At 34.1% G+C, this 20954-nt stretch overlaps 1 pseudogene; it reads left to right on the plus strand.

The window, feature by feature from the left end:
- The first annotated feature begins 2025 nt into the window (after positions 1–2025).
- The window catches only part of LOC149533212 (hyperosmolality-gated Ca2+ permeable channel 4.1 pseudogene), an 82017-nt pseudogene continuing 63088 nt past the window's right edge, over positions 2026–20954 (plus strand).

Here is a 20954-nt window from a genome sequence, read left to right on the forward strand (position 1 = left end):
ATTTTGCATTAGTTCCAATCATTTGAGGAATGAAAAGATTTACCAACATGAATAAAGATGCAATGAAGTGATTAGAAGAAAGAAATATTCTATTATTGTGATATATTTTGTGTTCTTGTCAAGTAAAGAAAGAATTATAGTTATTGTTGATTAATGAAGGTGTCACAGTAGTTTTTGAGCTTATTATGTTAACCAAGCATTTTGAAAATTCTATGGCGACTGTGCTTACAACTATGTAAGCACTAAGCATTATTTGCAAGGTTTTCAAGGTTATATAGTAGGTTTTTGAGTCATTTGCACTTACCAGGAATTCAAAGAGAAAGAAGGTGAATTGTGAAGAGGATTTCAATGGCTGCAAACAAAATTCTACTACAACATGATACTATTCCATCGATTCAAAAGGTATTTCACTAGTATCTAGTTGCATTGTTTCAAGTTTTCCAACCCTAGATAGAGAAAATGGCAATGAGCATTTTAACAATAGAGAGAAGGGAAGGAAAAGAGGTTATGAATGTTTAGCTAATAAGAAATGATGTGTGTAGACCTCCCAAATTGCAAGCCATACCAAAAATCGCTTACAAGGTAGACTCGTCAAGTGCTTTATCAACTATCCTAGCAAAGGTTTTGATAATTCACAATGTTAGGTGTTTCTATATGTGCAAAATAGGTAAAGTAGGAGACCTAGAGATTAGGTAGACCTACCAAAGATTATGTTAAAATAGAGTCATGAAGGAGGAGAACAAGATTTTAGAGCACAAAGGGTTGACATGTGCCCTAGATTTCCCTCAAATGTTCAAGATAGAATGGATAAAGATAGTGCTGAGTAGAATTCATGATAATAAACTATGGTTAGAGAGTTTTCCTATCATAATTTATAAGTGAATTATTCATAGGGTTACAAGGTTTCCTACCCTAGATAGACCCAAGACCATAAGGAGTGATGCCAAGGAAGCAATTGAGAAGAACATTGGAGCAATATGGAATAAGAGTGATATGTCAATTGGTACTATTACAGACCCTATAATTGCATTTGCAGTGCGTCTGATAGCACATAAATTTTATCATTCTAGAAAACTCATCAATGTACCATGTGATGTCATGGACCTAGGTTATAAAATTGTTAAGATAGATCATAGCTATGACCTAGCCAAGCTATAGCTTCAAAAATTGTCAGAAAAACTAGAAGCTATCAGGAAGGAAAAGAATTCACAATGTAAGTTTGGTTCAGTCATTATATGCATATTCTTCTATATCCAAAATATATTTCCTACATTTGGCAAGGTAGTTTGGAAGACCAGTCAACTAGTTACCAATAGATAGGAGAGTATATTGAGTAGTTAGGTGAAAATTCTTATTCAGTAATGACTAGCTATTTTGAAGACTTTAAGAAGTCTATGAAGAAGAGATCAGGAATTCATGTGTCTCTAGTGCAGCAACATTATAATGAAATTCATTTCCTAGTAGATTCTAACTATACATATGTTCGGGCAACTATTCCAAGAGTTATATGGTGAGGCCATTACCTTTTGAAGTAAATGTTGATAAAACATCAGTAGCCATCAATACATTGGTAGTAGAAGAAATTGACAAGGATGCTAAATCATTCAGAAATTATGATGAAGCCAAGTCAAGGATTACTATAAACTCGCAAACTACCACAATCATCAGAAAGACAAACAAAATGGTGAAGAAACTGAAAGAGAAGTTTAGTGAAGGTGAAGAAGAAGGAGAAGAAGTAGTAGTAGTAGTAGAAGAAAAAGGTCAAGGACCTCTATAGATAACACAAGGACAAGGTAAAGATCAAGCATTAGAGGATGAAGAGGAAGCAGAGCAAGAACCCAAAGAAAAGGGAAAGAAGAGGAAGGAATAGAAGAAGAAAGGGCATAAACCTAAGAAGGAAACAAAGAAAACATAATAAATCCATATGCAACTTTGACAAGCTCAAGAACAAGGGTTGTTGCTCTACAAGCCAAGGAAGCATAATTTTCCAAAGGGAAAAGGAAGGATGACACAATAAAATTGAGCATGCCTGCTAAGAAATTAAGAAGGAAATATAAGCCACAAGAGGAATTAGATGATGATGAGACTGAATTAGATGATGCAGAGACTAAATTAGATGACATCAATCAATTCAAAGTGGTAAGACACAAGCCTTCATATAATATTGTCAATATGTGTGAGAATGTCAAGAATAATGTAGATTTATCTGGATTTACAGACATTGATTTTGATAAGTTATATAAAGGAGATAAGAAAAATGTTGAAGAAGATATTTATGATATGATGGCTACTTTTAAGACTACTCCTTTAGATATTGCTAACTCTATTTCAAAATGTCTATATGAGAGAGTTGAGCAGAAGTGGAACTTCAGTATGGCTACCAAAAGGAAGATAAGAGAGACAACTCTAGCTCAAATTATGCCTAGTCTAGACTATTGAAGTTGATGAAAGATCAATCTCACAATTCCCAAGAATCACCTACATAAAAACACTTGTTACAGAAAGTGAGAAGCAAAAGCTATGGAGGCTAGAATTTCCAAATCCATAGATGATACATTCTTGATGAGAAAAAAGAAATTGCTATTATCAAAAGTGAGTTATCTCAATAATTACAAAGAGAGACCATCCTTATAAAGGAGATCAAAATTTGAAAAATGTCTAACATAGGTTGCATCATAATAATTAATAAAAGAGTTAATTATTAGATGCCTAAAGTTTATCTTAAGAAAACTAGAGTTAATTATTAGATGCCTAAACTCGAACACCCCCCCTTAAGATAAAATTGGGGAGTAGCTAAAAACCTAGGTCTTGGAAAACAAGGCCTGATGAGGTACCCAAGCATAACCAAATCTCTAAGAAGAGGAGAAATAGAGAAAATCACATGGGAAAAACCCTACTCCAAAAAGAGATGGAAAACATGTTGAAAGAAACTAGTGAAGGACTAAAGAAGCCTCCAAACAAGGAAATGTCCTAGAAGATAGGAACAAAAGATGATCATGAAGAACATTATTGAAGCATGTAGAATTTGCAAAGCTCTGTCAAAAGTAACTATTGATCTAAAGAACCTCCATTGAAATAGAACCTGACTAGGTAGAGAAGACTATAATCTGCATTGAATCAAAAGGCACACAAAAGCAAACATTTAAACTTGAATATACAAATAGTATGAAACACCAAAGCTTGAAGAGCTGATCAATTGAACCAAGGAAGCATGAGAAACAATAGAAGAACCCCCCCTAATGAAAACAAGGGTGAGGTGACAGGAAACTAGAAAAGTGGGTGAAAAGAACTGCATCTCAAGGAATCACAATCAAGATGCACAAAAGAGTACATATGTGTGTACTAAGGTGATCAATCTTAGACACAAAATGAGGTTAATATCACATAAAAGATGCTCATTGGACAAAGGAAGATGGAAAAAAAAGGAAAAAATCAACCCCCCATGGCACTTTAATCATGATCAGTGCATGTACAATAAAGCATAAGACTAATGAATCCCAACAATACAATAATCTACATGAGTGCCCTCAAATAACACTGCTTGAATCAGAAGGCAAAACAAGGAAAACCAACTAATATAAAAATATAGATGTAGTATTGCACTTTATCATAGTGTGTTTGCATGACTGTATACAAATAATGTCTAAATAGACTAGAAGAGACATAAGACTAATATAGTAGATAGGAAAAGTCATGAAAAATCATCTAAAGCAATGAAATCAATCCTCAAACCTAAAATAACCAAGATATCCATCAAAATGCAAAAATGAAAAAGAATAAATAGAATTTTCCTAGAGTAGAATCTAGAAAAACAACCATCATCACTAGAAAGAGCTTCAAAATACCTTTCCAACAATATAAAGATTTCCCAAATTGAAGATCAGATGCTCAAGATATGTTTATCAGAGTGCAAAATTGTACCCCTAAATTTGATAGTAGGAAAATCTATAAAAAAAAGCATCAAAATTAAAAACTATGCCACTATGATGGGCTTGGAGCAATCTTTCTGATGATATCTTGTTTGTAGAAAATGGAGTCCATATGCCCGAGATATGGGCAAAAATGTGAAGGTAGGTCCAAACAAAGCCCAAGGAGGTGATAGAAGTGTTGATACAGTGCTGACATGGCACTGATGTTATCAAGTGACGATCCCAAATTTGATGGTCAAATGGTTATCAAGGAAAAAATGCCAAAAAATGGCCCATGGTAGAAAAAAAAATCTAGCTTCCAAAAAAAAAATAGGATGATGAAAAAGTAACTATCACCAAATCAAGGGTTGGTGCTAAAATTTAGTGGAAAAAATGGTTGCCACATGGAAAAATGAGATTGGTTATGAAATAAATCCACTCATGCATAGGCACAAAAAACTAGTGTTGAAGTCATCGAAGGTGCATGTGGTGGCAATCAAAATCAAAGACCAAAAAATGGTAGTTGGGGCCACATGGTCATCACAAACTCACAGCCCCAAAACAAAGGGGCAGATAAGACTCACATATAGTGGACCTGTAGCACCAAATGACTAGATGGTTTTTACATAAATATGCTTATTGTAAAGCATCAACACCAAAATACATGTGCAACAAGTCTCTTGGTGAAGAAAAACCATTTAAAATGTATTGGAGGCTAGAATTTTGCTTGTGCTTCAAAATACAAATGAAAAAAACCCAATAAAATCATTGATGTGGTAGTCGAAGGAGCCCAATCAACCATAGTGCATAGCGGAAAAACCATCTCCTATGTGTATAATAAAACCACCACATAAAAGGTGGTAACTAGAAAGATAAATATGTGGCTTGTAAATGTGTCATGTGGCCAGTTTCCTAGTAAACCTAAAGCAATTTGGGAGAGGCACATAAGGCCATCACTCCCACTCACCAAGAAATCACACACACCAAAAACAATTCTCCATCAAATGTGGTCAATCTTGGATGGGAGCCAAGAATATAGAATTTTGATGGCAATGATTCATGCATACAAGGTGAATTGAAAGGCTAGTTAAGGGTGATCAATACCAAAGTTGAAGTGGCCACAAGTCATAGCCTATGGATGGTGTGCATAGCACCTAGACTCATGCAAAACCTTCACTTCCCCACTTGCAAGGCAGAGGAGACCCCACAAAATTTGGACCTCTATATCAAGTGAAAGAAGGGGCCGATCATGGAGAAAATTCTATTTTGAAATAATTGGAGCCAATCATGGAGATTGGAGGCCTATCAAAAAATTGAGGAACACCCACCACGCTTCCACTGCCCATCATGTATGTCTTGAAATTTTTGTGGAAAGGAAGGACATATAGTTTCTAGGTGTTGGAAACATCTTGAGGCATTAGAGGAGGTCATGTAGCATTCTAGTATTGCTTCTATGAAGCCTGCACCTCCACCTAACAAGGTAAAACCTAGGTTGCATGATAATAATTAATAAAATAATTTATAATTAAATAGCTAAATTTTAGCGTAAGTAAACTAGAGATAATAAGTGGCTTAATAATTAAATCAAAATGATTTAATTAATAAGGCAATATCTTATGACTCTAACACCTTCCCTTACGATAAACTTAAAGAGTAGCTAAAAACCTAGAAACTACTGCTAAAAGAAAATTTGGTCCCAGCAACAAGGCCTGATGAGGTACCTAAGCACAACCAAATCTTTGTAAAGAGGAGAAATAGAGAAAACCACATGGGAAAAACTCTACTCCAAAAAGAAGAACCAGGAACATAGAGAGTGTAAAATAAGTACTAACACCTATAATGACACATGCCATCAACACATCATGAGTCTAATGTTGTGGAAGGAACACTCACTTGACAAAGGATGTCTCAATAATCAAAAGTGAATTAATCTCAATTAATGTTTACAATGAGAGATCATCCTTATAAAGGAGATTAAAACCCTAAAAAGGTCTAACCTAGGTTGCATCATAATAATTAATAAAAGAATTAATTATTATATGCCTAAAGTTTAGCTTAAGTGAACTAGAGTTAATTAGGAAATATCTAATTACTCTAACACCCCCCTCAAGATAAACTTAGGGATTAACTAAAAATCTAGAAACTACTACTAAAGGTAGATTTGGGTCCCGAGAAACAAGCCTTGATGAGGTACCCAAGCACAACCAAATCTCTGAAAAGAGGAGAAATAGAGAAAACCACATGGAAAAACCCTACTTCAAAAAGAGATCAAAAACATGCTAAAAGAAACTAGTGAAGGAATGAAGAAGCCTCCAAATTAGGAAATGTCCCAAAAGATAGGAACAAAAAATAATCATGAAGAACACCACTAATACATGTAGAAGCTACAAAGCTCTGTCAAAAGTTACTACTAATCAGAAGAACCTCCACTAAAATAGAACCTGACCAGGTAGAGAAGGTTGTACAAACACCTATCACAGAAAGAGAGAAGAAAAAATCTATGGATGCTAGAATTCTCAGATCCATAGATTAGACATTTTTTATGAGCAAAAAGGAGATTGATATTATCAAAATTGAATGAATTGGTTAATAATTACAAAGAGAGAACATCTTTATAAAGGAGATCAAAAACCTAAACATGTATAACCTAGGTTACATAATAATAAATAATAAAATAATTAATTATTATATGCATAAATTTTAGCTTAAGAAAACTAGAGTTGATTAGGAAATATCTAATTACTCTAACACATATGTACTCTTTTGTGCATCTTGGTCATGGTTCCTTGACTTGCAGTTCTTTTGTGAGTTGTAGAATTAAATCAGTAGAGGGTTGTGCCTCTTGGCCATGATATCCACTCTTGCATCAGGCATCATTCAAAATATTAGAAATGGACTTGTGAACACAAATGTGGAGAGAAAAGGCATTAGTTCATCTTTTTTTAATGTGGAGTTTTTCTTCTTCTTCAAAATGCTTGAGCTAGAAGGGAACAATTTGGGGTGTGTCTTCATGGAGAATGGTTAGGTTTCCTATCTACATGGTCACAACCAACTCCAATCTACTTGATGCCCTTGAAAGCCTTAGAGAGCAACTCAAATAGATCTCTACCTCCTCTCACAATAAACTTGTCTTGGCCAAAAAATTTAGCCTTCTCCCCATGCAATTTTCTTGGGATAATTAAGTAGGCTCTCCCCTATATGTCACCACATCTTTAGTGAATAGTGCCCTTCTTTCATTGTTTTCACCTTCTCTATGTGTCACTTGTGAAATGTGGTTTTGTCCTTTACTTTGGAAGGCATCATTTTATTGTAAGTAGTGACTTTTGGTGGTATCATTAGCATATGTTATGGACTATTTATTGGTGGTGTTTTGGAGAGCAAGCCCCATGATTTTTGGAGGCCAAACTGACGCATGCATAGAATTCCAAGAACTAATGGGTGAAGCATTTGTGGAGAAACTTTCTCTTGGAGTTGGCATTGCTTCTTAGCATTGATAGTGGTTTCATCTTCAACATGGTTCACATGTTCTTTCTAGAGGAAGCTTGGTGTATTGGGTCTCTCCTTTAAGCACATCAGCAAAGATATTTATGAGCATTTTTTTGGTGGAGAGAGTAGATGAAAGGTTGGTTATTCTCTTCCATCAAATTTTTGTGGCTAGAATGCTGATCAAGTATCTTTATGATCTTGCAATCTATAGTTTTGCTATTGTCAAACTGCCTTTCATGACATATTGCAAGTCACACACCATTAAAATTTTGACACATGCTTTAATTTGGCCATCTGTGTCTCCTAAAGAAAAGGACTTTGTGAAAAGCTCCTTAACAAATATTTTCATAGAAGAATGATAGATGCTCAGGCCCTTGCCCTCCATTGAATATTTTGATCTTCAAAAATCATACATTCAAGCCCACAATACCAAGTGACTTCTCCTTTGGCCGTCAGAGTTTGTTTTTGAACCAACACATGGGAATTTTTTGGACTCCATGCTATCCATGTGGTGGTCTTCCAAAATCACCGACGTCACTTTTTCCTAAAAGAATTGTGTAAAGGGGGGGCATTTTTTCAAGACACGTAGCATTCTTATGGTTTGGAAGATGCACTTCCCATTGGCCCTATGTTTTTTATGAGGATTGCATTTTTTTGTAGGATTACATGGAAGAATTCTTTGGTAAGCATTTTTATTTGGGGGAGAGCTAACCTTTTTTGAGGAAAGTCAACATGTCCTTTTTTGGGGTATAATGTGTATGTGTTTTAACAACTCTGGAGTTCAATAAGTATTTTTTTCAAACCCATGTAGATTATTTTTCCATGTCAATTGTGGAACCATACACATAGTCTTTGGCATTTTTTTTCAAAGTTTCCAACCATGTTTTTGGCACATGCTCTTTTTGCCCACTAATTTTCAATCCAGAGCCGACCCTTTATTTTCTAGGGAACTTTTTTCTAACAGACTGGATGTTTTTTCTGACATCAGGGGTCATTTTTATGGCATTTTTTGCCTTGACGGCCATTTGACTATCAAATTTGGGCTCGTCACTTGCTGATGTCAGTGCCATGTTAGCACTGCATCAACACTTCTATTACCTCCTTAGGCTCTATTTGGACCTACCTTCACTTTTTTGCTCATATCTCAAGCATACAGACTTTATTTTCCATAAACAAGATATCATCAAAAAGTTGGTTACGAGCCCATCACAATGGTACAGATAGTTTTCAATTTTGATGTTTTTTGATAGATTTTTCTTCTATCAAAGTCAAGGGTACAATTTTGCACTCTAGGAGACATATCTTGAGCATCTAATCTCTAATTTGAGAAATCTTTATATCATTGGAAAGGTCTTTTTTTAGATCTTTCTAGTGATGTAGGTTGTTTTTCTAGATTTTTCTCTAGGCATATTCTCTTCAATCTTTTTCATTTTTGCATTCTATTGGATATCTTGGTTGTTTCAAGTCTAGGGATTGATTTTGTTACTTTATATGATTCGTCATGACTTGTAATATCTATTGTATTAGTCTTATGTCTCTTCTAGTCTCTTTAGACATCATTTGTATAGATTCTTGCAAACACACTAAGATAAAGTGTCATACTACATCTGTGTTTTCATATCAGTTGTTTTGCCTTGTTTTTCCTTTTGATTCAAATAGTCTCACTGAGGAAACTCATGCAAATTATTATATTCTTGGAATTCATTATGTCTTATGCCTTATTGTACATTTACTAATCATGATTAAAGTGTTGACATTAAGGTCAATTTGTCTATCAATAATTCAACACTTAGTCAATTTCTTACATTGCTACCAAGCTTATCACTCAGATTGTAGTGTTAACCAAGTGATTTAGCTATTCTTGGGCTAAGTAATCAAAATACATATCTACCAAGCACCTAAGTCAATTTGTAGTGTTTTTGAAGCTACACAATGTTTATCAAGCTTCAGAGATAAAGTTCAATGCAAACTGAGCATAGCAGAGGCTATCAAGCTAGTCAGTGGAAGAGAAGATGATCATAGTGTTAACCAAGCTCTATAGTGTTAACCAAGTCCAATAGTGTCTACCAAGCTCATAGGGTTAACAAAGTGGATCTAGTGTTGAACAAGTCATACAATTTCAATCGAGTGATCCAGTTGCTACCAATTTTCTCAGAGTTCACTGAGTCACACAGTGTTGACTGAGTTCAAGCTACTTGGAAGTGATTAGTATGGACTAAGCTTCAAGTTCAACTAAGTGTCAAAGATTTTCAAGTTTTGACAGTGTTTTTTATGTATCAAAACATCACCAAGTTTTCCTTTGGAACCCAAGTTATAAAAGTTGGGCTGACTTTGTGGATTATGATGAAATTGGTATTGTAGCCGACTCCAGTAAGTTATAATTTTTATTGGTATATATGTAATAAATTTTATCATATCCAAGTATGTATGAGAAGAAAATATGATGAACAGAAGTGTGAATCAAAGAAGGCTACAAGTAGTATAAGGGATAGCAAAGTTTAATCTACCATAGTCAAGTGATCATTGTAATACAAGAAATTTCAACCAACAAATTAGAGTTGTAGATCAGAGATCAGCCACTAGTTCGTCCTAATAGGTGTATTAGTCAAATAATTTAATAGGGCATACTTAATAGTATTTTTTAAATCTCTTAATCAAGTGCATACTTCATTGTATGTTTGTAAACCCTTTAATAAGGTTGACCTCACAATCCTTATTGTTCCCAACAAGATAGATCACTAGAAGTGGTCAATTATAAGCCTTAATAGGTTAACTTTATACTACAGTACTATCACTTTTGGGTATCATCTCCACCCCAATTTTACTTTCTAATTGGAAGGTTTTTGGGTCACCATATCTTGTGTCAAAGTGTTATGAATGTTTATTTTATTTCATTCTTTCATGCATGGAATTAGATCATAATATTATATGAACAATTAATTGGTGAAGTAAGATAAAGTTTTATTGGTTCCTGATTCACCCTTCCCCTCTTAGTAATCTTGCCTACCTTATATTTACAACAATTGGTATTAGAGCTGATTTGGTTCTCACATTAGAAATTTAATAGCTTGATAAAAGATTTGGGGCAATGGAGGTATACAAGCTAGATAAGGCTATTGACAATGAAAAATTGGATCTTGAATTAGCTATTGGGAAACTCAAGAAAGCAAAGGAACAACTCTCTCAATCATTGAAAAGAAGAAAAGATTTTTTTAGTACAAATGAATGAAAATCTCTAAACTAAATAAATAATTGAAGATATTTATCCTAAAATAAATTTAGATGAAGCTAATGAAGCAATCAAAGATTTATTAGAAAAGAATTCCAATCTTCAAGAAGAATTTAGAAAGTTGAGAAGAGAAAAAGAAATTCAATCAGTTAGACTATGTGAAGTCATGGAAGAAAAAGACAAAGTCAAAGAAGAGATAAAAGAAAAGAAAAATGAAATCCAACAACTATCCCTTCAACAAGTAGGATTAATTGATCATCTCACCAATGCAAATGAAGAACTTATAAATCTAAGGTCAAAGAATGAAAGACTACCAGAATGATCTCAACATTAAAAAGAAAACCTATGAAAGAATGATGAAATCTTAGGAAATCATGAATCAATTGAATGAAAAAATTTAGTATAGACACAAAGGAAAAGCTAGAATAGGATACACAAAAGAAGGTGAATCATCTCAACAAAGAGCTCAAAACAATCAAAGACCTACTTGCAGTCATTATGGTAAGATAGGTCATACATCAAACAAATGTTGGAGTAATGGTAAAGAAAAATTCAATGGAAAATATTACAGTTGCAATAAGCATGTTCATAGAGCAAGTGAATGTAAAGAGAAACCTAAGTTTGAAGGTAAATGTCACAATTGCAAGAAAGAAGGACACAAATCTTCAGAGTGCAAAACCAAGTAGTGGAACCCAGCAGAAAAAATTGTGACAGCAATATTTGGATGGGATTACAATACATGGTGTAGATCTCACTACTATAGTGAATTTGGGAACATTGGAGCAAATTGTGTGAAACATCACATGAGAAAAAAAGATACTACAAAAAGATGTTTTATTTGTATAGAAGTTGGACATCTTACCAAGAACTGTATGAACAAAGGTAGAATTGAAGATGAAAAGAAAGCCAAACCTAACAATATCATAAAGAAACTGAGGCAAAAATGGGTAACAAAATCTCCAGAGAATAAAAACCAAGATCATGAAGTGAATGACACCCAAGTCAATGAGTTGGGTGGTTCAAACATTTCAACTTAGTTCCTTATGGAGAGCACTAGAACTGTGACTCAAAAGAAGTGATCTAACATCAATTCCAACCAAAAAAAAGAATAATCCATTGAACATTTAAGATGCACAAGGATCACTGGGTATGATGTAAAGTAGGAGACCTTACCGAACAACGTCAGATCACAAGACCTCACCGAGCAAGGTTAGATTACATATTGTTGCAGACTCAAGTTGGTAGTTCCTTGATGTAGGAGCATCCTGGGTGTAAGAGAAATCTTCCATCACCCAAAAATATTTTATTTTCAATCTTTTCTATTTTAATAAGGACTAGTAGATAGAGTGGTTACTATTTATGGGAACTGTCTATTTTTAGTAAGTTTTTCATACGAGCTCAAAATGTTCTCATTTTCTACATGAAGGTTCATTTTAGAGTTATAAGCCTACCATAAAAATCTCAATGCTCTAGCTTAAGTATCAAAGAAGTTACTACGAATTTCGATGGAAATATTTGTAGAAAAATATTCAAGTTCACCATTGGAAGCCTTAGAATTTCCGTATGAGTTTCAAAAACTCGATAGAATGGTGCTTGCGTGATTGTAAGTCTATAGATCAAGAGCTAACATTTTTGAAAAGTGGTTATAATAGCCAATCAGAGCAACGGTTTAGGAGTTATGGCCTTTTGAAGTTGGTCTATTGAAATATCTAAAATAATTTATCAAAAATGTATTTAGCCAACTCCATATGTATTGTTAGGGTTTGTCAATCCTAGGTATTAAGTTTGAGCATCTAGAACCTTCTTGAGTGGCATAAAATTACCTATTTAAGAAAGGCCCAAACATTATCTAGAACTACTCTAGGTAGTAGTCTACAGATTACTGTAATGAAGGCACCCATGTGGGTTAGCATATTATACTTGTGAATACTATAATTTTAGATTTGTGATGCAAATAAGAAATCCATATTTTGTTCTCACATTTTTCATTTCTTTATTTTGGTTATGAGTTTATGGTATTAAGGGGAGTGCCCTTCATCAAGTGGTATCAGAGCTAGATTTCTTGATTTTGTGGATAGATCACCAACTATGAGGCAATTTGCACTAGGACCATGGTTTGGGTTGAGTGCATAGATAGATGATTGATTGTGAGGTAGTCTAAATGGAAGCACAAAAATGTCTCGATGAAGAGAGCATGGTAGAAGAGTTGTACGTGTTACACCTAAGGTTTTTTGAGCCCTCTAAAGATAAATGCAAGCATTGGAGGAACAAATGCACAAAGGAGTAAATCTTTCTATGAGAGATGAAAGTGAGGATGAGGATGAAGTAGATGAAAATGCCAAAGTAGAGGTAGTTCTAAACCCAGAGGAAGAAAGGATTTTTAGGGCCATCTCCAAGATTGGAAAAAGACTTAAGTTTGAAGTTACCACATTTTAAAGAAATCTTAACCCAAAGGAGTTGATTGATTGGATCAATGAACTGGAGGAATACTTTGAGTATGAAGATATTGAGGATCCTGATAGGGTCAAGTTTGCAAAGGAAAAACTAAAGGGACATGTGAAGATCTAGTGGTAGGAGGTTTAGTTAGAGATAAATAGAAAGGGAAAGGACAAAATCACCAAATGGGAATGGGTGATAGCTAAACTCAAGTGACAATTCATTCCTGTAGATTATGAGCTTGATTTATTGAAGAAAATGCAAGGGTTGTTGCAAGCAAAAAAATATGTTTAAGAGTATACCAAGGAGTTCTATTAAGTTCTCATTAGAACCAACCATGTAGAATCTGATAAGGAGAAAGTGGTCTATTACCTCTATGGGTTAAGGCCAAGCATTCAGGATGAGCTAAGTCAGGTTCAAATGAACATTATTGAGGAGGCATACCAATTTTTCCTAAGAGTTGAGAAGAAGCTAAGCAAGAAATTTGACAAAAAGAATAGTGGAAGAGGTCATAGTGGAAGATTTGGTGGATGATCTTATGGTGGTCATAATGATAGTTAGAAGAACAAGGATGAGGATGGAAATTAGAACCAAAGGGGAAATAATTCAAATTGTTTAGATATCATCAGAACAATAGAGATCAAAGAGGAAGAGGTAGAGGACAAGGATTTGGTAGAGGAGGCTTTTGTGGGAAATGTTTTCACTATGGAGAAGAAGGGCATAGAGTATTTGAATGTTCCCAATTCCAAGGAAGGACAAATCAAAGAATAGAAGGCTAGGCCAGAGTTTCACATGTTGATGAAGATGCCAGATCATCACATTCTAAAGATTTTGAAAGAGGAGAAGTCCTAGTTAACATAAGAGTCATGTTGAGTGGTGAGCATGAACCTGATCAAAGAAGGAGCTTGTTTCACACATGTGCAAATGTGAAGATAAGTGTTTTGATGTGATCATTGATGGTGGAAGTACTAAAAATCCAATATTAGAAATGACAGTCACCAAGTTAAAGCTAAAGAGACAAAATTACACACATCCATACCTTATTGCTTAGGTGCAAGATGACCACAAGGTCATGGTCGATGAGTAGTGCTCCATGAAGTTCAAGATTGGAAGCTACCATGATGAGGTACCATGTGATATCATACCTATGGACATATGTCATATGTTGTTGGGTAGGCCATGGAAATTTTACAAGCATGTAGTACATGATGGGTGAGAAAACACCTGCAGTCTGACCAAGGATGGGGTGAAACATAAGTTGAAACCATTGAAGGATAAAGAAGAAAAGGCATGTAGTCCTACCATAACATGCTTATTTGATGGAAAGGAGTTTCTCAAAGGCATAAAAGCATGAGCATGTGTATTTTTCTATAATTCCAAAAGATAGTAAAGAAGAAATAAAGGAGTTACTTGCAGAAGTTGTAGATATGTTGGGAGAATTTTTTGATATTGTATCAGATAATGTACCTAATGGATTTCCCCTAATGAGGAAGATCAATCACCAAATGGATTTGGTTCCAGGAGCCAGTTTTCCAAATAAGGCAGTGCATAGAATATCACTAGTAGAAAGTGAAGAGTTGAACAAGCAAGTTCATGAGTTGTTACAAAAGGGGTTGATTTGAGAGATTTTGAGTCCATTTTTTGTACCAACTATATTAGCACCAAAGAAGAATGGAGAATGGAGGATGTGCATAGATTCTCATGCTATCAATAAGATCACAATCAAGTATAGATTTCCATTGCCAAGGATGAATGATATTATGGACTATTTGAGTGGTGTTGAGTATTTCACAAAGATAGATCTAAATAGTGGTTACCATCATATTTGTATCAGAGAAGGTGATGAATGGAAGACTACTTTCAAGACCAAAGAAGGACTATATAAGTGGTTAGTCATGTCTTTCACTGAGCACTTTCATGAGGCTTATGGATGAGGTACTAAAGGATTTTCTAGGTAAGTTTGTCATTGTTTACCTAGATGATATTTTGATCTTTAGTAACACATTGGAGGAGCATTTTATCCATATTCACAAGGTGTTTGATAAGTTGAGGGAAGAAAATTTATTGATAAACTTGAAGAAGTGCAGTTTTGCAAAGGAGTTAGTGTACTTGGGATTTGTAGTTTTAGCAGAAGGTCTAAAAATGGACCTAGAGAAAGTGAAGGCTATCTTTGAATGGCCTACTCCAAGGAGTGTGACTGAGGTAAGATCTTTTCATGGATTGGCTAGTTTTTATAGAAAGTTCATAAGAGGTTTTAGCAGTATTTTTGGACCCTTGACTAAAACAATGAGAGGGGATAGGAAAGAATTTAAGTGGACTATAAAAGCAGATAAGAGTTTTAATTTGTTGAAATAGAAAGTTACTAAGAAGCCTATTTTAGCACTTCCTAATTTTAACAAGGTATTTTAAGTAGACGGTGATGCTAGTGGTACTGCAATAGGATTTTTTATGAGCCAAGAAGGTAGACCTGTTACTTATTTTAGTGAAAAGCTGAATGATGCAAAAAGAAAATATTTTATTTATGATCAAGAATTTTATGCTATAGCTTAAGCATTGAAGAAGTGGAGAAACTATCTTCTTCCTAAGGAGTTTTTTTTGTATACTAATAATCAAGATTTGCAATATATTAATAGTCAAGGAAAATTGAACCAAAGGCATTTGAAGTGGGTTGAGTTTTTATAGAGTTATACATTTGTTTTGAAATACAAGAGTGGGAAGTCTAACATAATTGTGGATGCCTTTAGTAGAAGATAACTTTTCTTGACACAAATGTAGATAGTGGTGGTTGGGTTCAAGGAACTAATTAATTTGTATCTAGATGACCCTAATTTTGGTGAAGTGTGGAAGGCTTCTACAGAACCTATTACACTTGGCAAGACAAAGTGGTTGGATTCCATGATCCAAGATAGTATGTTGTTCAAAGGAAGCCAGTTGTGCATTCCAAGAAGTTTAATGAGAGAATCTCATCAAGGAGAAGCATAGTGAAGAATTGGCTAGGCATTTTGGTAGAGATAAGATCATTGCTTTGGTTGCTAAGAATTATTACTGGCCACAGTTGCAACAAGATGTGAAGAAGTTTGTACAGAGTTGTAGAGTGTGTCAGATGGTGAAAAGAGTTAAGCAAAATACATGGTTTTGTCAGCCATTACCTGTACTAGAGAATTTGTGGGAGGATGTTAGTATGGATTTTGTTATTTTATTATCGAAGACACAGCATGGGCATGATTCTATTTTTGTGGTGGTTGACAAGTTTTCAAAGATGGCACATTTTATTCCTTGTAAGAAGACTAGTGATGTGTTAGAAATAGGGATTACTAAGAGGGGAGTGAATCAGTAATCTAAAAAATTTAGTCACCAACTGATATTATTACTTACTTTAAACCATGCATAACAAAGCAACAAAGTAATGTTAAACAATAACAATAACAATGCGCAAAGATAACTCATGACACCATATTTTGTTAACTAGGGAAACCCTCGCCAAGGGAAAACTATGGTGGGGATGATACCCACTAGATAATATACTGATATATATGTTCCTTGTTAAAGGATGGACCCTGGTAGGAGTCAATGAAAAAATTCAATATAAGAAGTCCTTGTTAGGAGACTTTGAATCCCTAATAGGAGATTCCAACCTTAGTAGGAGTTGTAGTATAATGTATACGAGAAGAGCCCACTACCTAAACATGCAATTTTAGCTACAAGAAGAGCTCACTACTCAAACAAGTAATCTACTATTATTACCTTCCTTTTTTTATCTATGATCTTTATCTTGATCTTAGATCACTAGATAGTTCATACAAAACTTCACACATATCACTTTCACAAAAGTTTGCTCATCATAATTTGTACTTCATTTTCTTTTACAATCTCACAAGCACACTTCTTATCGCAAGAATTCCTTTACATAAATACCATGCCTTTACACATGTTACTACTAGGTGGCTAAGACCACAATTCACTTTTCCAAGTTAGAGTAAACATCTAGGATGTCAACCCTAATTGGACAAGTAATTGTTTTGCAACCAAAATAATTCTTTCCTTCAATTTCATTGTCCTGCATCATCAAAACATGATTAACTTTTTTATATACAATTTGTACAAACTTTTGAGGTAATACACATCATCACCAACATGTATTCTATCTCCATGTAACTTTGCTTTTCATAATATGATGTTTGCAACATGTTATAAACAAAATAATACACTATTGTAAACCAAATTCTATACTTAAATAATTTTCTGATAACCAAACACTGAGTATCTTTATTTCTAAGGTTTCCTTTCAACATGTACATCATGTGTTGCCATAAATGGAAACAATTGCATATCATTGATAGCTAGTTTTCAACAATCTCCCCCTTTAGCATTGATGGAAACAAAATAGGGAAAATTGGCTAAGAGACAAAAACAAACATAAATAACATATGAACATTACATCTATTACAACTTGTTCAACTTTACATATATGTGCCCCCTTAAAAAATACTTCATACTTTTACAATCTCTACATGTATCTCTCCCAACAATCTCTCCTTTTTTCATATATACAACACAATTTTCACATCTCTCCCTCCTTGACATCAATGAAAAAGGTCAAAATTTCAAGATTCTATCCAAAAACTGCCAAAACTATTGTCTTTCCTTATGCTGAAATAATCTTCATACAATCATCAAAAATAGTCTTCAAATTGTTCGTACCTTTGGTCCATGTCTCTTTTTTAGACTTTTCTTATGTGGGAATTGCACATAATGCATATGATGCAATCTCAATTGCATTAATATCTGAATACAAAAAGTTTGTATATGTGTCTTTGGCCTTGACACATTCCTTTAGCTACTTCTCAACAAATCAAAACTTTAGAGCAATGGATTCTCTGAAATTAGATGTTCTCTTTAATATCTACTCTTTCCAAAGTTCCAGTTTCTTGATATTGTTATGAACACTGGCAACTTAACTATCAATATCATCAACTTTGTTAGATGGGTGTTAGATTAGGCTAGATAAAGCCTCTAGATCATTCATCTTTACCTCTATCTAATTGTCCAAGTCTTTAGTTAGTTTGTATGATAAAGTACACTTAACATACAAATCTTTCCCTTCTTGCTAACATTTCCAAAGTTCTTTTATGCATGTATCAAGATTGACTAAGTTAGTATTGATGTTTTGGCAGATGGTGCTAAACAAATTAGCATCATGGGAAATTTGAGCCTTCACCTTGGAAACATTCAACAAGTTTGTAAGCTCTTCATCAAAAGACTTTAGCACTACTTGTGCTCTCTATTTGGGATCTAACTTAGTATGTTGTATTGACAACATACTATGCAATCTATCAATCACTTCCATTAGTGTCCTTTGTAAACTCTTCATTATTTTATTCTTCTATAATAGTTCAGATAAGGATGAAATTAGATCATTTTGATCATCACCATTAGTAGCCAAACTTTGAAGAGAGAATTAAATAGATGGACTAGATGGTTTAGTCTCATCCCCCCTCTATTTCTTTATTGCATCCTTAGCTTTTCTCTCTTCCTCTTCTTTCATTTCCTTTTCCTCTCTTTCTCTTTTCTCCTCTGAACTTTTCTTTTCTTCTTCCTAAGTTTTTATTTTCCTTTCTTCTTCTACAAATCTTCTATTATCTTCATCTTCCTTTTTTTCAATCTTCTTTAAGCAATTGTTTCTTGGCTTACTCTATCTTCTTCTTCTCAGCTTTTATTAGCCTCTTCTCTTCCTCAATTTGTTGCAAATTTTCCTCAACATCTTTAGTATTAGGTACATTTGGTTCAAAACCACCAAATGGATTGGTATCATCAATGTTAATTGTAACATTAGTTTGATCAATCTTCATGGTATCACCACTTACTAATACTTTTGAGGTTTTAGGAACTGGAGGAGATGTTGCCTATGATTTTAACAACATCTGACTAATAGCTATTGTCATCTCCTTTCTCAACTTATCCTTCTCACCAACCATAAATAAGAATGGCCTCAACTTATTCCTCAAGTATGGAGCAATGTTATTCAACAATCTTTTAATCTCATCTTCTTCATCAGTCTTGCAAATGGTCCTTAGCATAGACTTCTAAAGTTTAGGGTCTTCTTCCCTTGTAGTAGTCTTCTTTTCTATGAGTCTCTCATAGACTTTCTAGTTCACTACTCCTTTGATATCCTTCATACTAAGATCATTTACAATGATATGTCTTACAATAGATATATCAATATGATCTTTTTTGAATTTATTATAAAAATCATAAAACTTGTTCATCTGAACAAAGTTTCCCATATTTGCAATAGTTGTGTTAATCTTCTCAATCTTTGGCTTCCAAGGTTGTCGAGATTTTCCTATTGCTTTCTTAAGTGGAGTCACCTTTTCTGCTTTCTTGGTTTCCTATTCCTTAGCCTCTTTTATCATCACTAGATTAAATTCTCAACAATGCTTTCTACCTCTCACCAAGTCTTGTGGCCATCTATTTGACTCTCTTTGTCTTTGTAGTCACTACTTCAACTAATGTTTCTAATTTTCTCTTATATTCACTAGGCTAAACATTAGACACTATGGCATATGGGATGTTATGTTCCAAAGATGTCTCAGTAACTAAAATTGACAAAGGTTGTATGTTTAGTACACCTTGTTTCATTTTTATCTCATGGCCTCAGATTCACTCTCTGTCATTCCAGCCTCAGATAGTGCCTTCTTCATGATTGACTAAACCTTAGTGTGAGATGCATTCTCCAAGGTTGCTTGATGAACATACTATGTAATCTCATGAAATGTGCCAAATTTGTATTCTACTTTATCTCTTTTTAAATTTAGCAATAAATCAATGTAACCAACTACAACATCATCAGTCAACTCATAGCTCAAAGGATCAAGAAATGTCTCCTGAGGTTCCATTGCTTGAATGTAAGTGTGATCTCTATCAACTAGAATACCTATATGCTCCTTGATTCTATCCACAATTTTAGGTGAAATCCTAAATCTCTATTTTATCTCATTTTGGAATGTTTTCATAATCAAATTACCATTGTCCAAAATCTTGTCTACAAGGTTCCTTCTGTATACCTCTATAATCTTTTCCATAGTGCATCTATCACTACTCATTATATTTGTTACTGATAAGTAAGGGAATCTCTTCAACACATAAAAAAATATGTGATTTATTAATGATTAGAATCTAAACACACCATTCTTTGTCCTCTTAATCTTTTCAAGGTTTTCCAAGAGTTTCATTCTCAGCATTTCACTCAAATTAACTTGCTTTTTCTCAACACATATCTTATAAGCTGCATAAATAAATCCTTTTGAAAGTTCATCTATCTTAGAACTTGTACAAACTAAATAAGCAATAATTCTACTAATAAATCTCATATCATCCTACTTGATGGAGTTGATTACCATAGCTTTCCCATTGTATACTACCTTAGTATAACTTTCCACTTTCTTCTTAACCATCTTTTCACCTATAGGTACACTACCTTGTTTGCTAAGACAAGTTGCCTCATGAATAAGGTTGGCCAAGATGTCTACTAGATAATCTTGCATCCACAATTTTCCATCATGTGTCCTACTCAATATGATTTGAGTCCATTCATCTCTATCTAGCTCACGGTATAAATGATACTTAAAAAATTCAAATTCCTTTAAATTATCAAATCTAGGCTTCATAGTCATGTCGTGGTTAAAGACTAGTTCCATATATTTATTCATATATTCACTCCCAATTGACTCAAAATTTCAATTCAAATAATTTTCTACATCTTCAAGGTAAACTACATTGTTCAGAGTGATAGACAACACAAAGTTAGGGTTTCCATCACTAGGTTTTATGGAAACTATCTTAAACTTAGGTCTACCCTCATTTTCAACATTGTGTACCACTGACATATCCATAAT

Source organism: Cupressus sempervirens, chromosome 10, assembly GCF_028749045.1.
Source record: "Cupressus sempervirens isolate cs-2001-9-10 chromosome 10, ASM2874904v1, whole genome shotgun sequence".
NCBI lineage: Eukaryota > Viridiplantae > Streptophyta > Pinopsida > Cupressales > Cupressaceae > Cupressus > Cupressus sempervirens.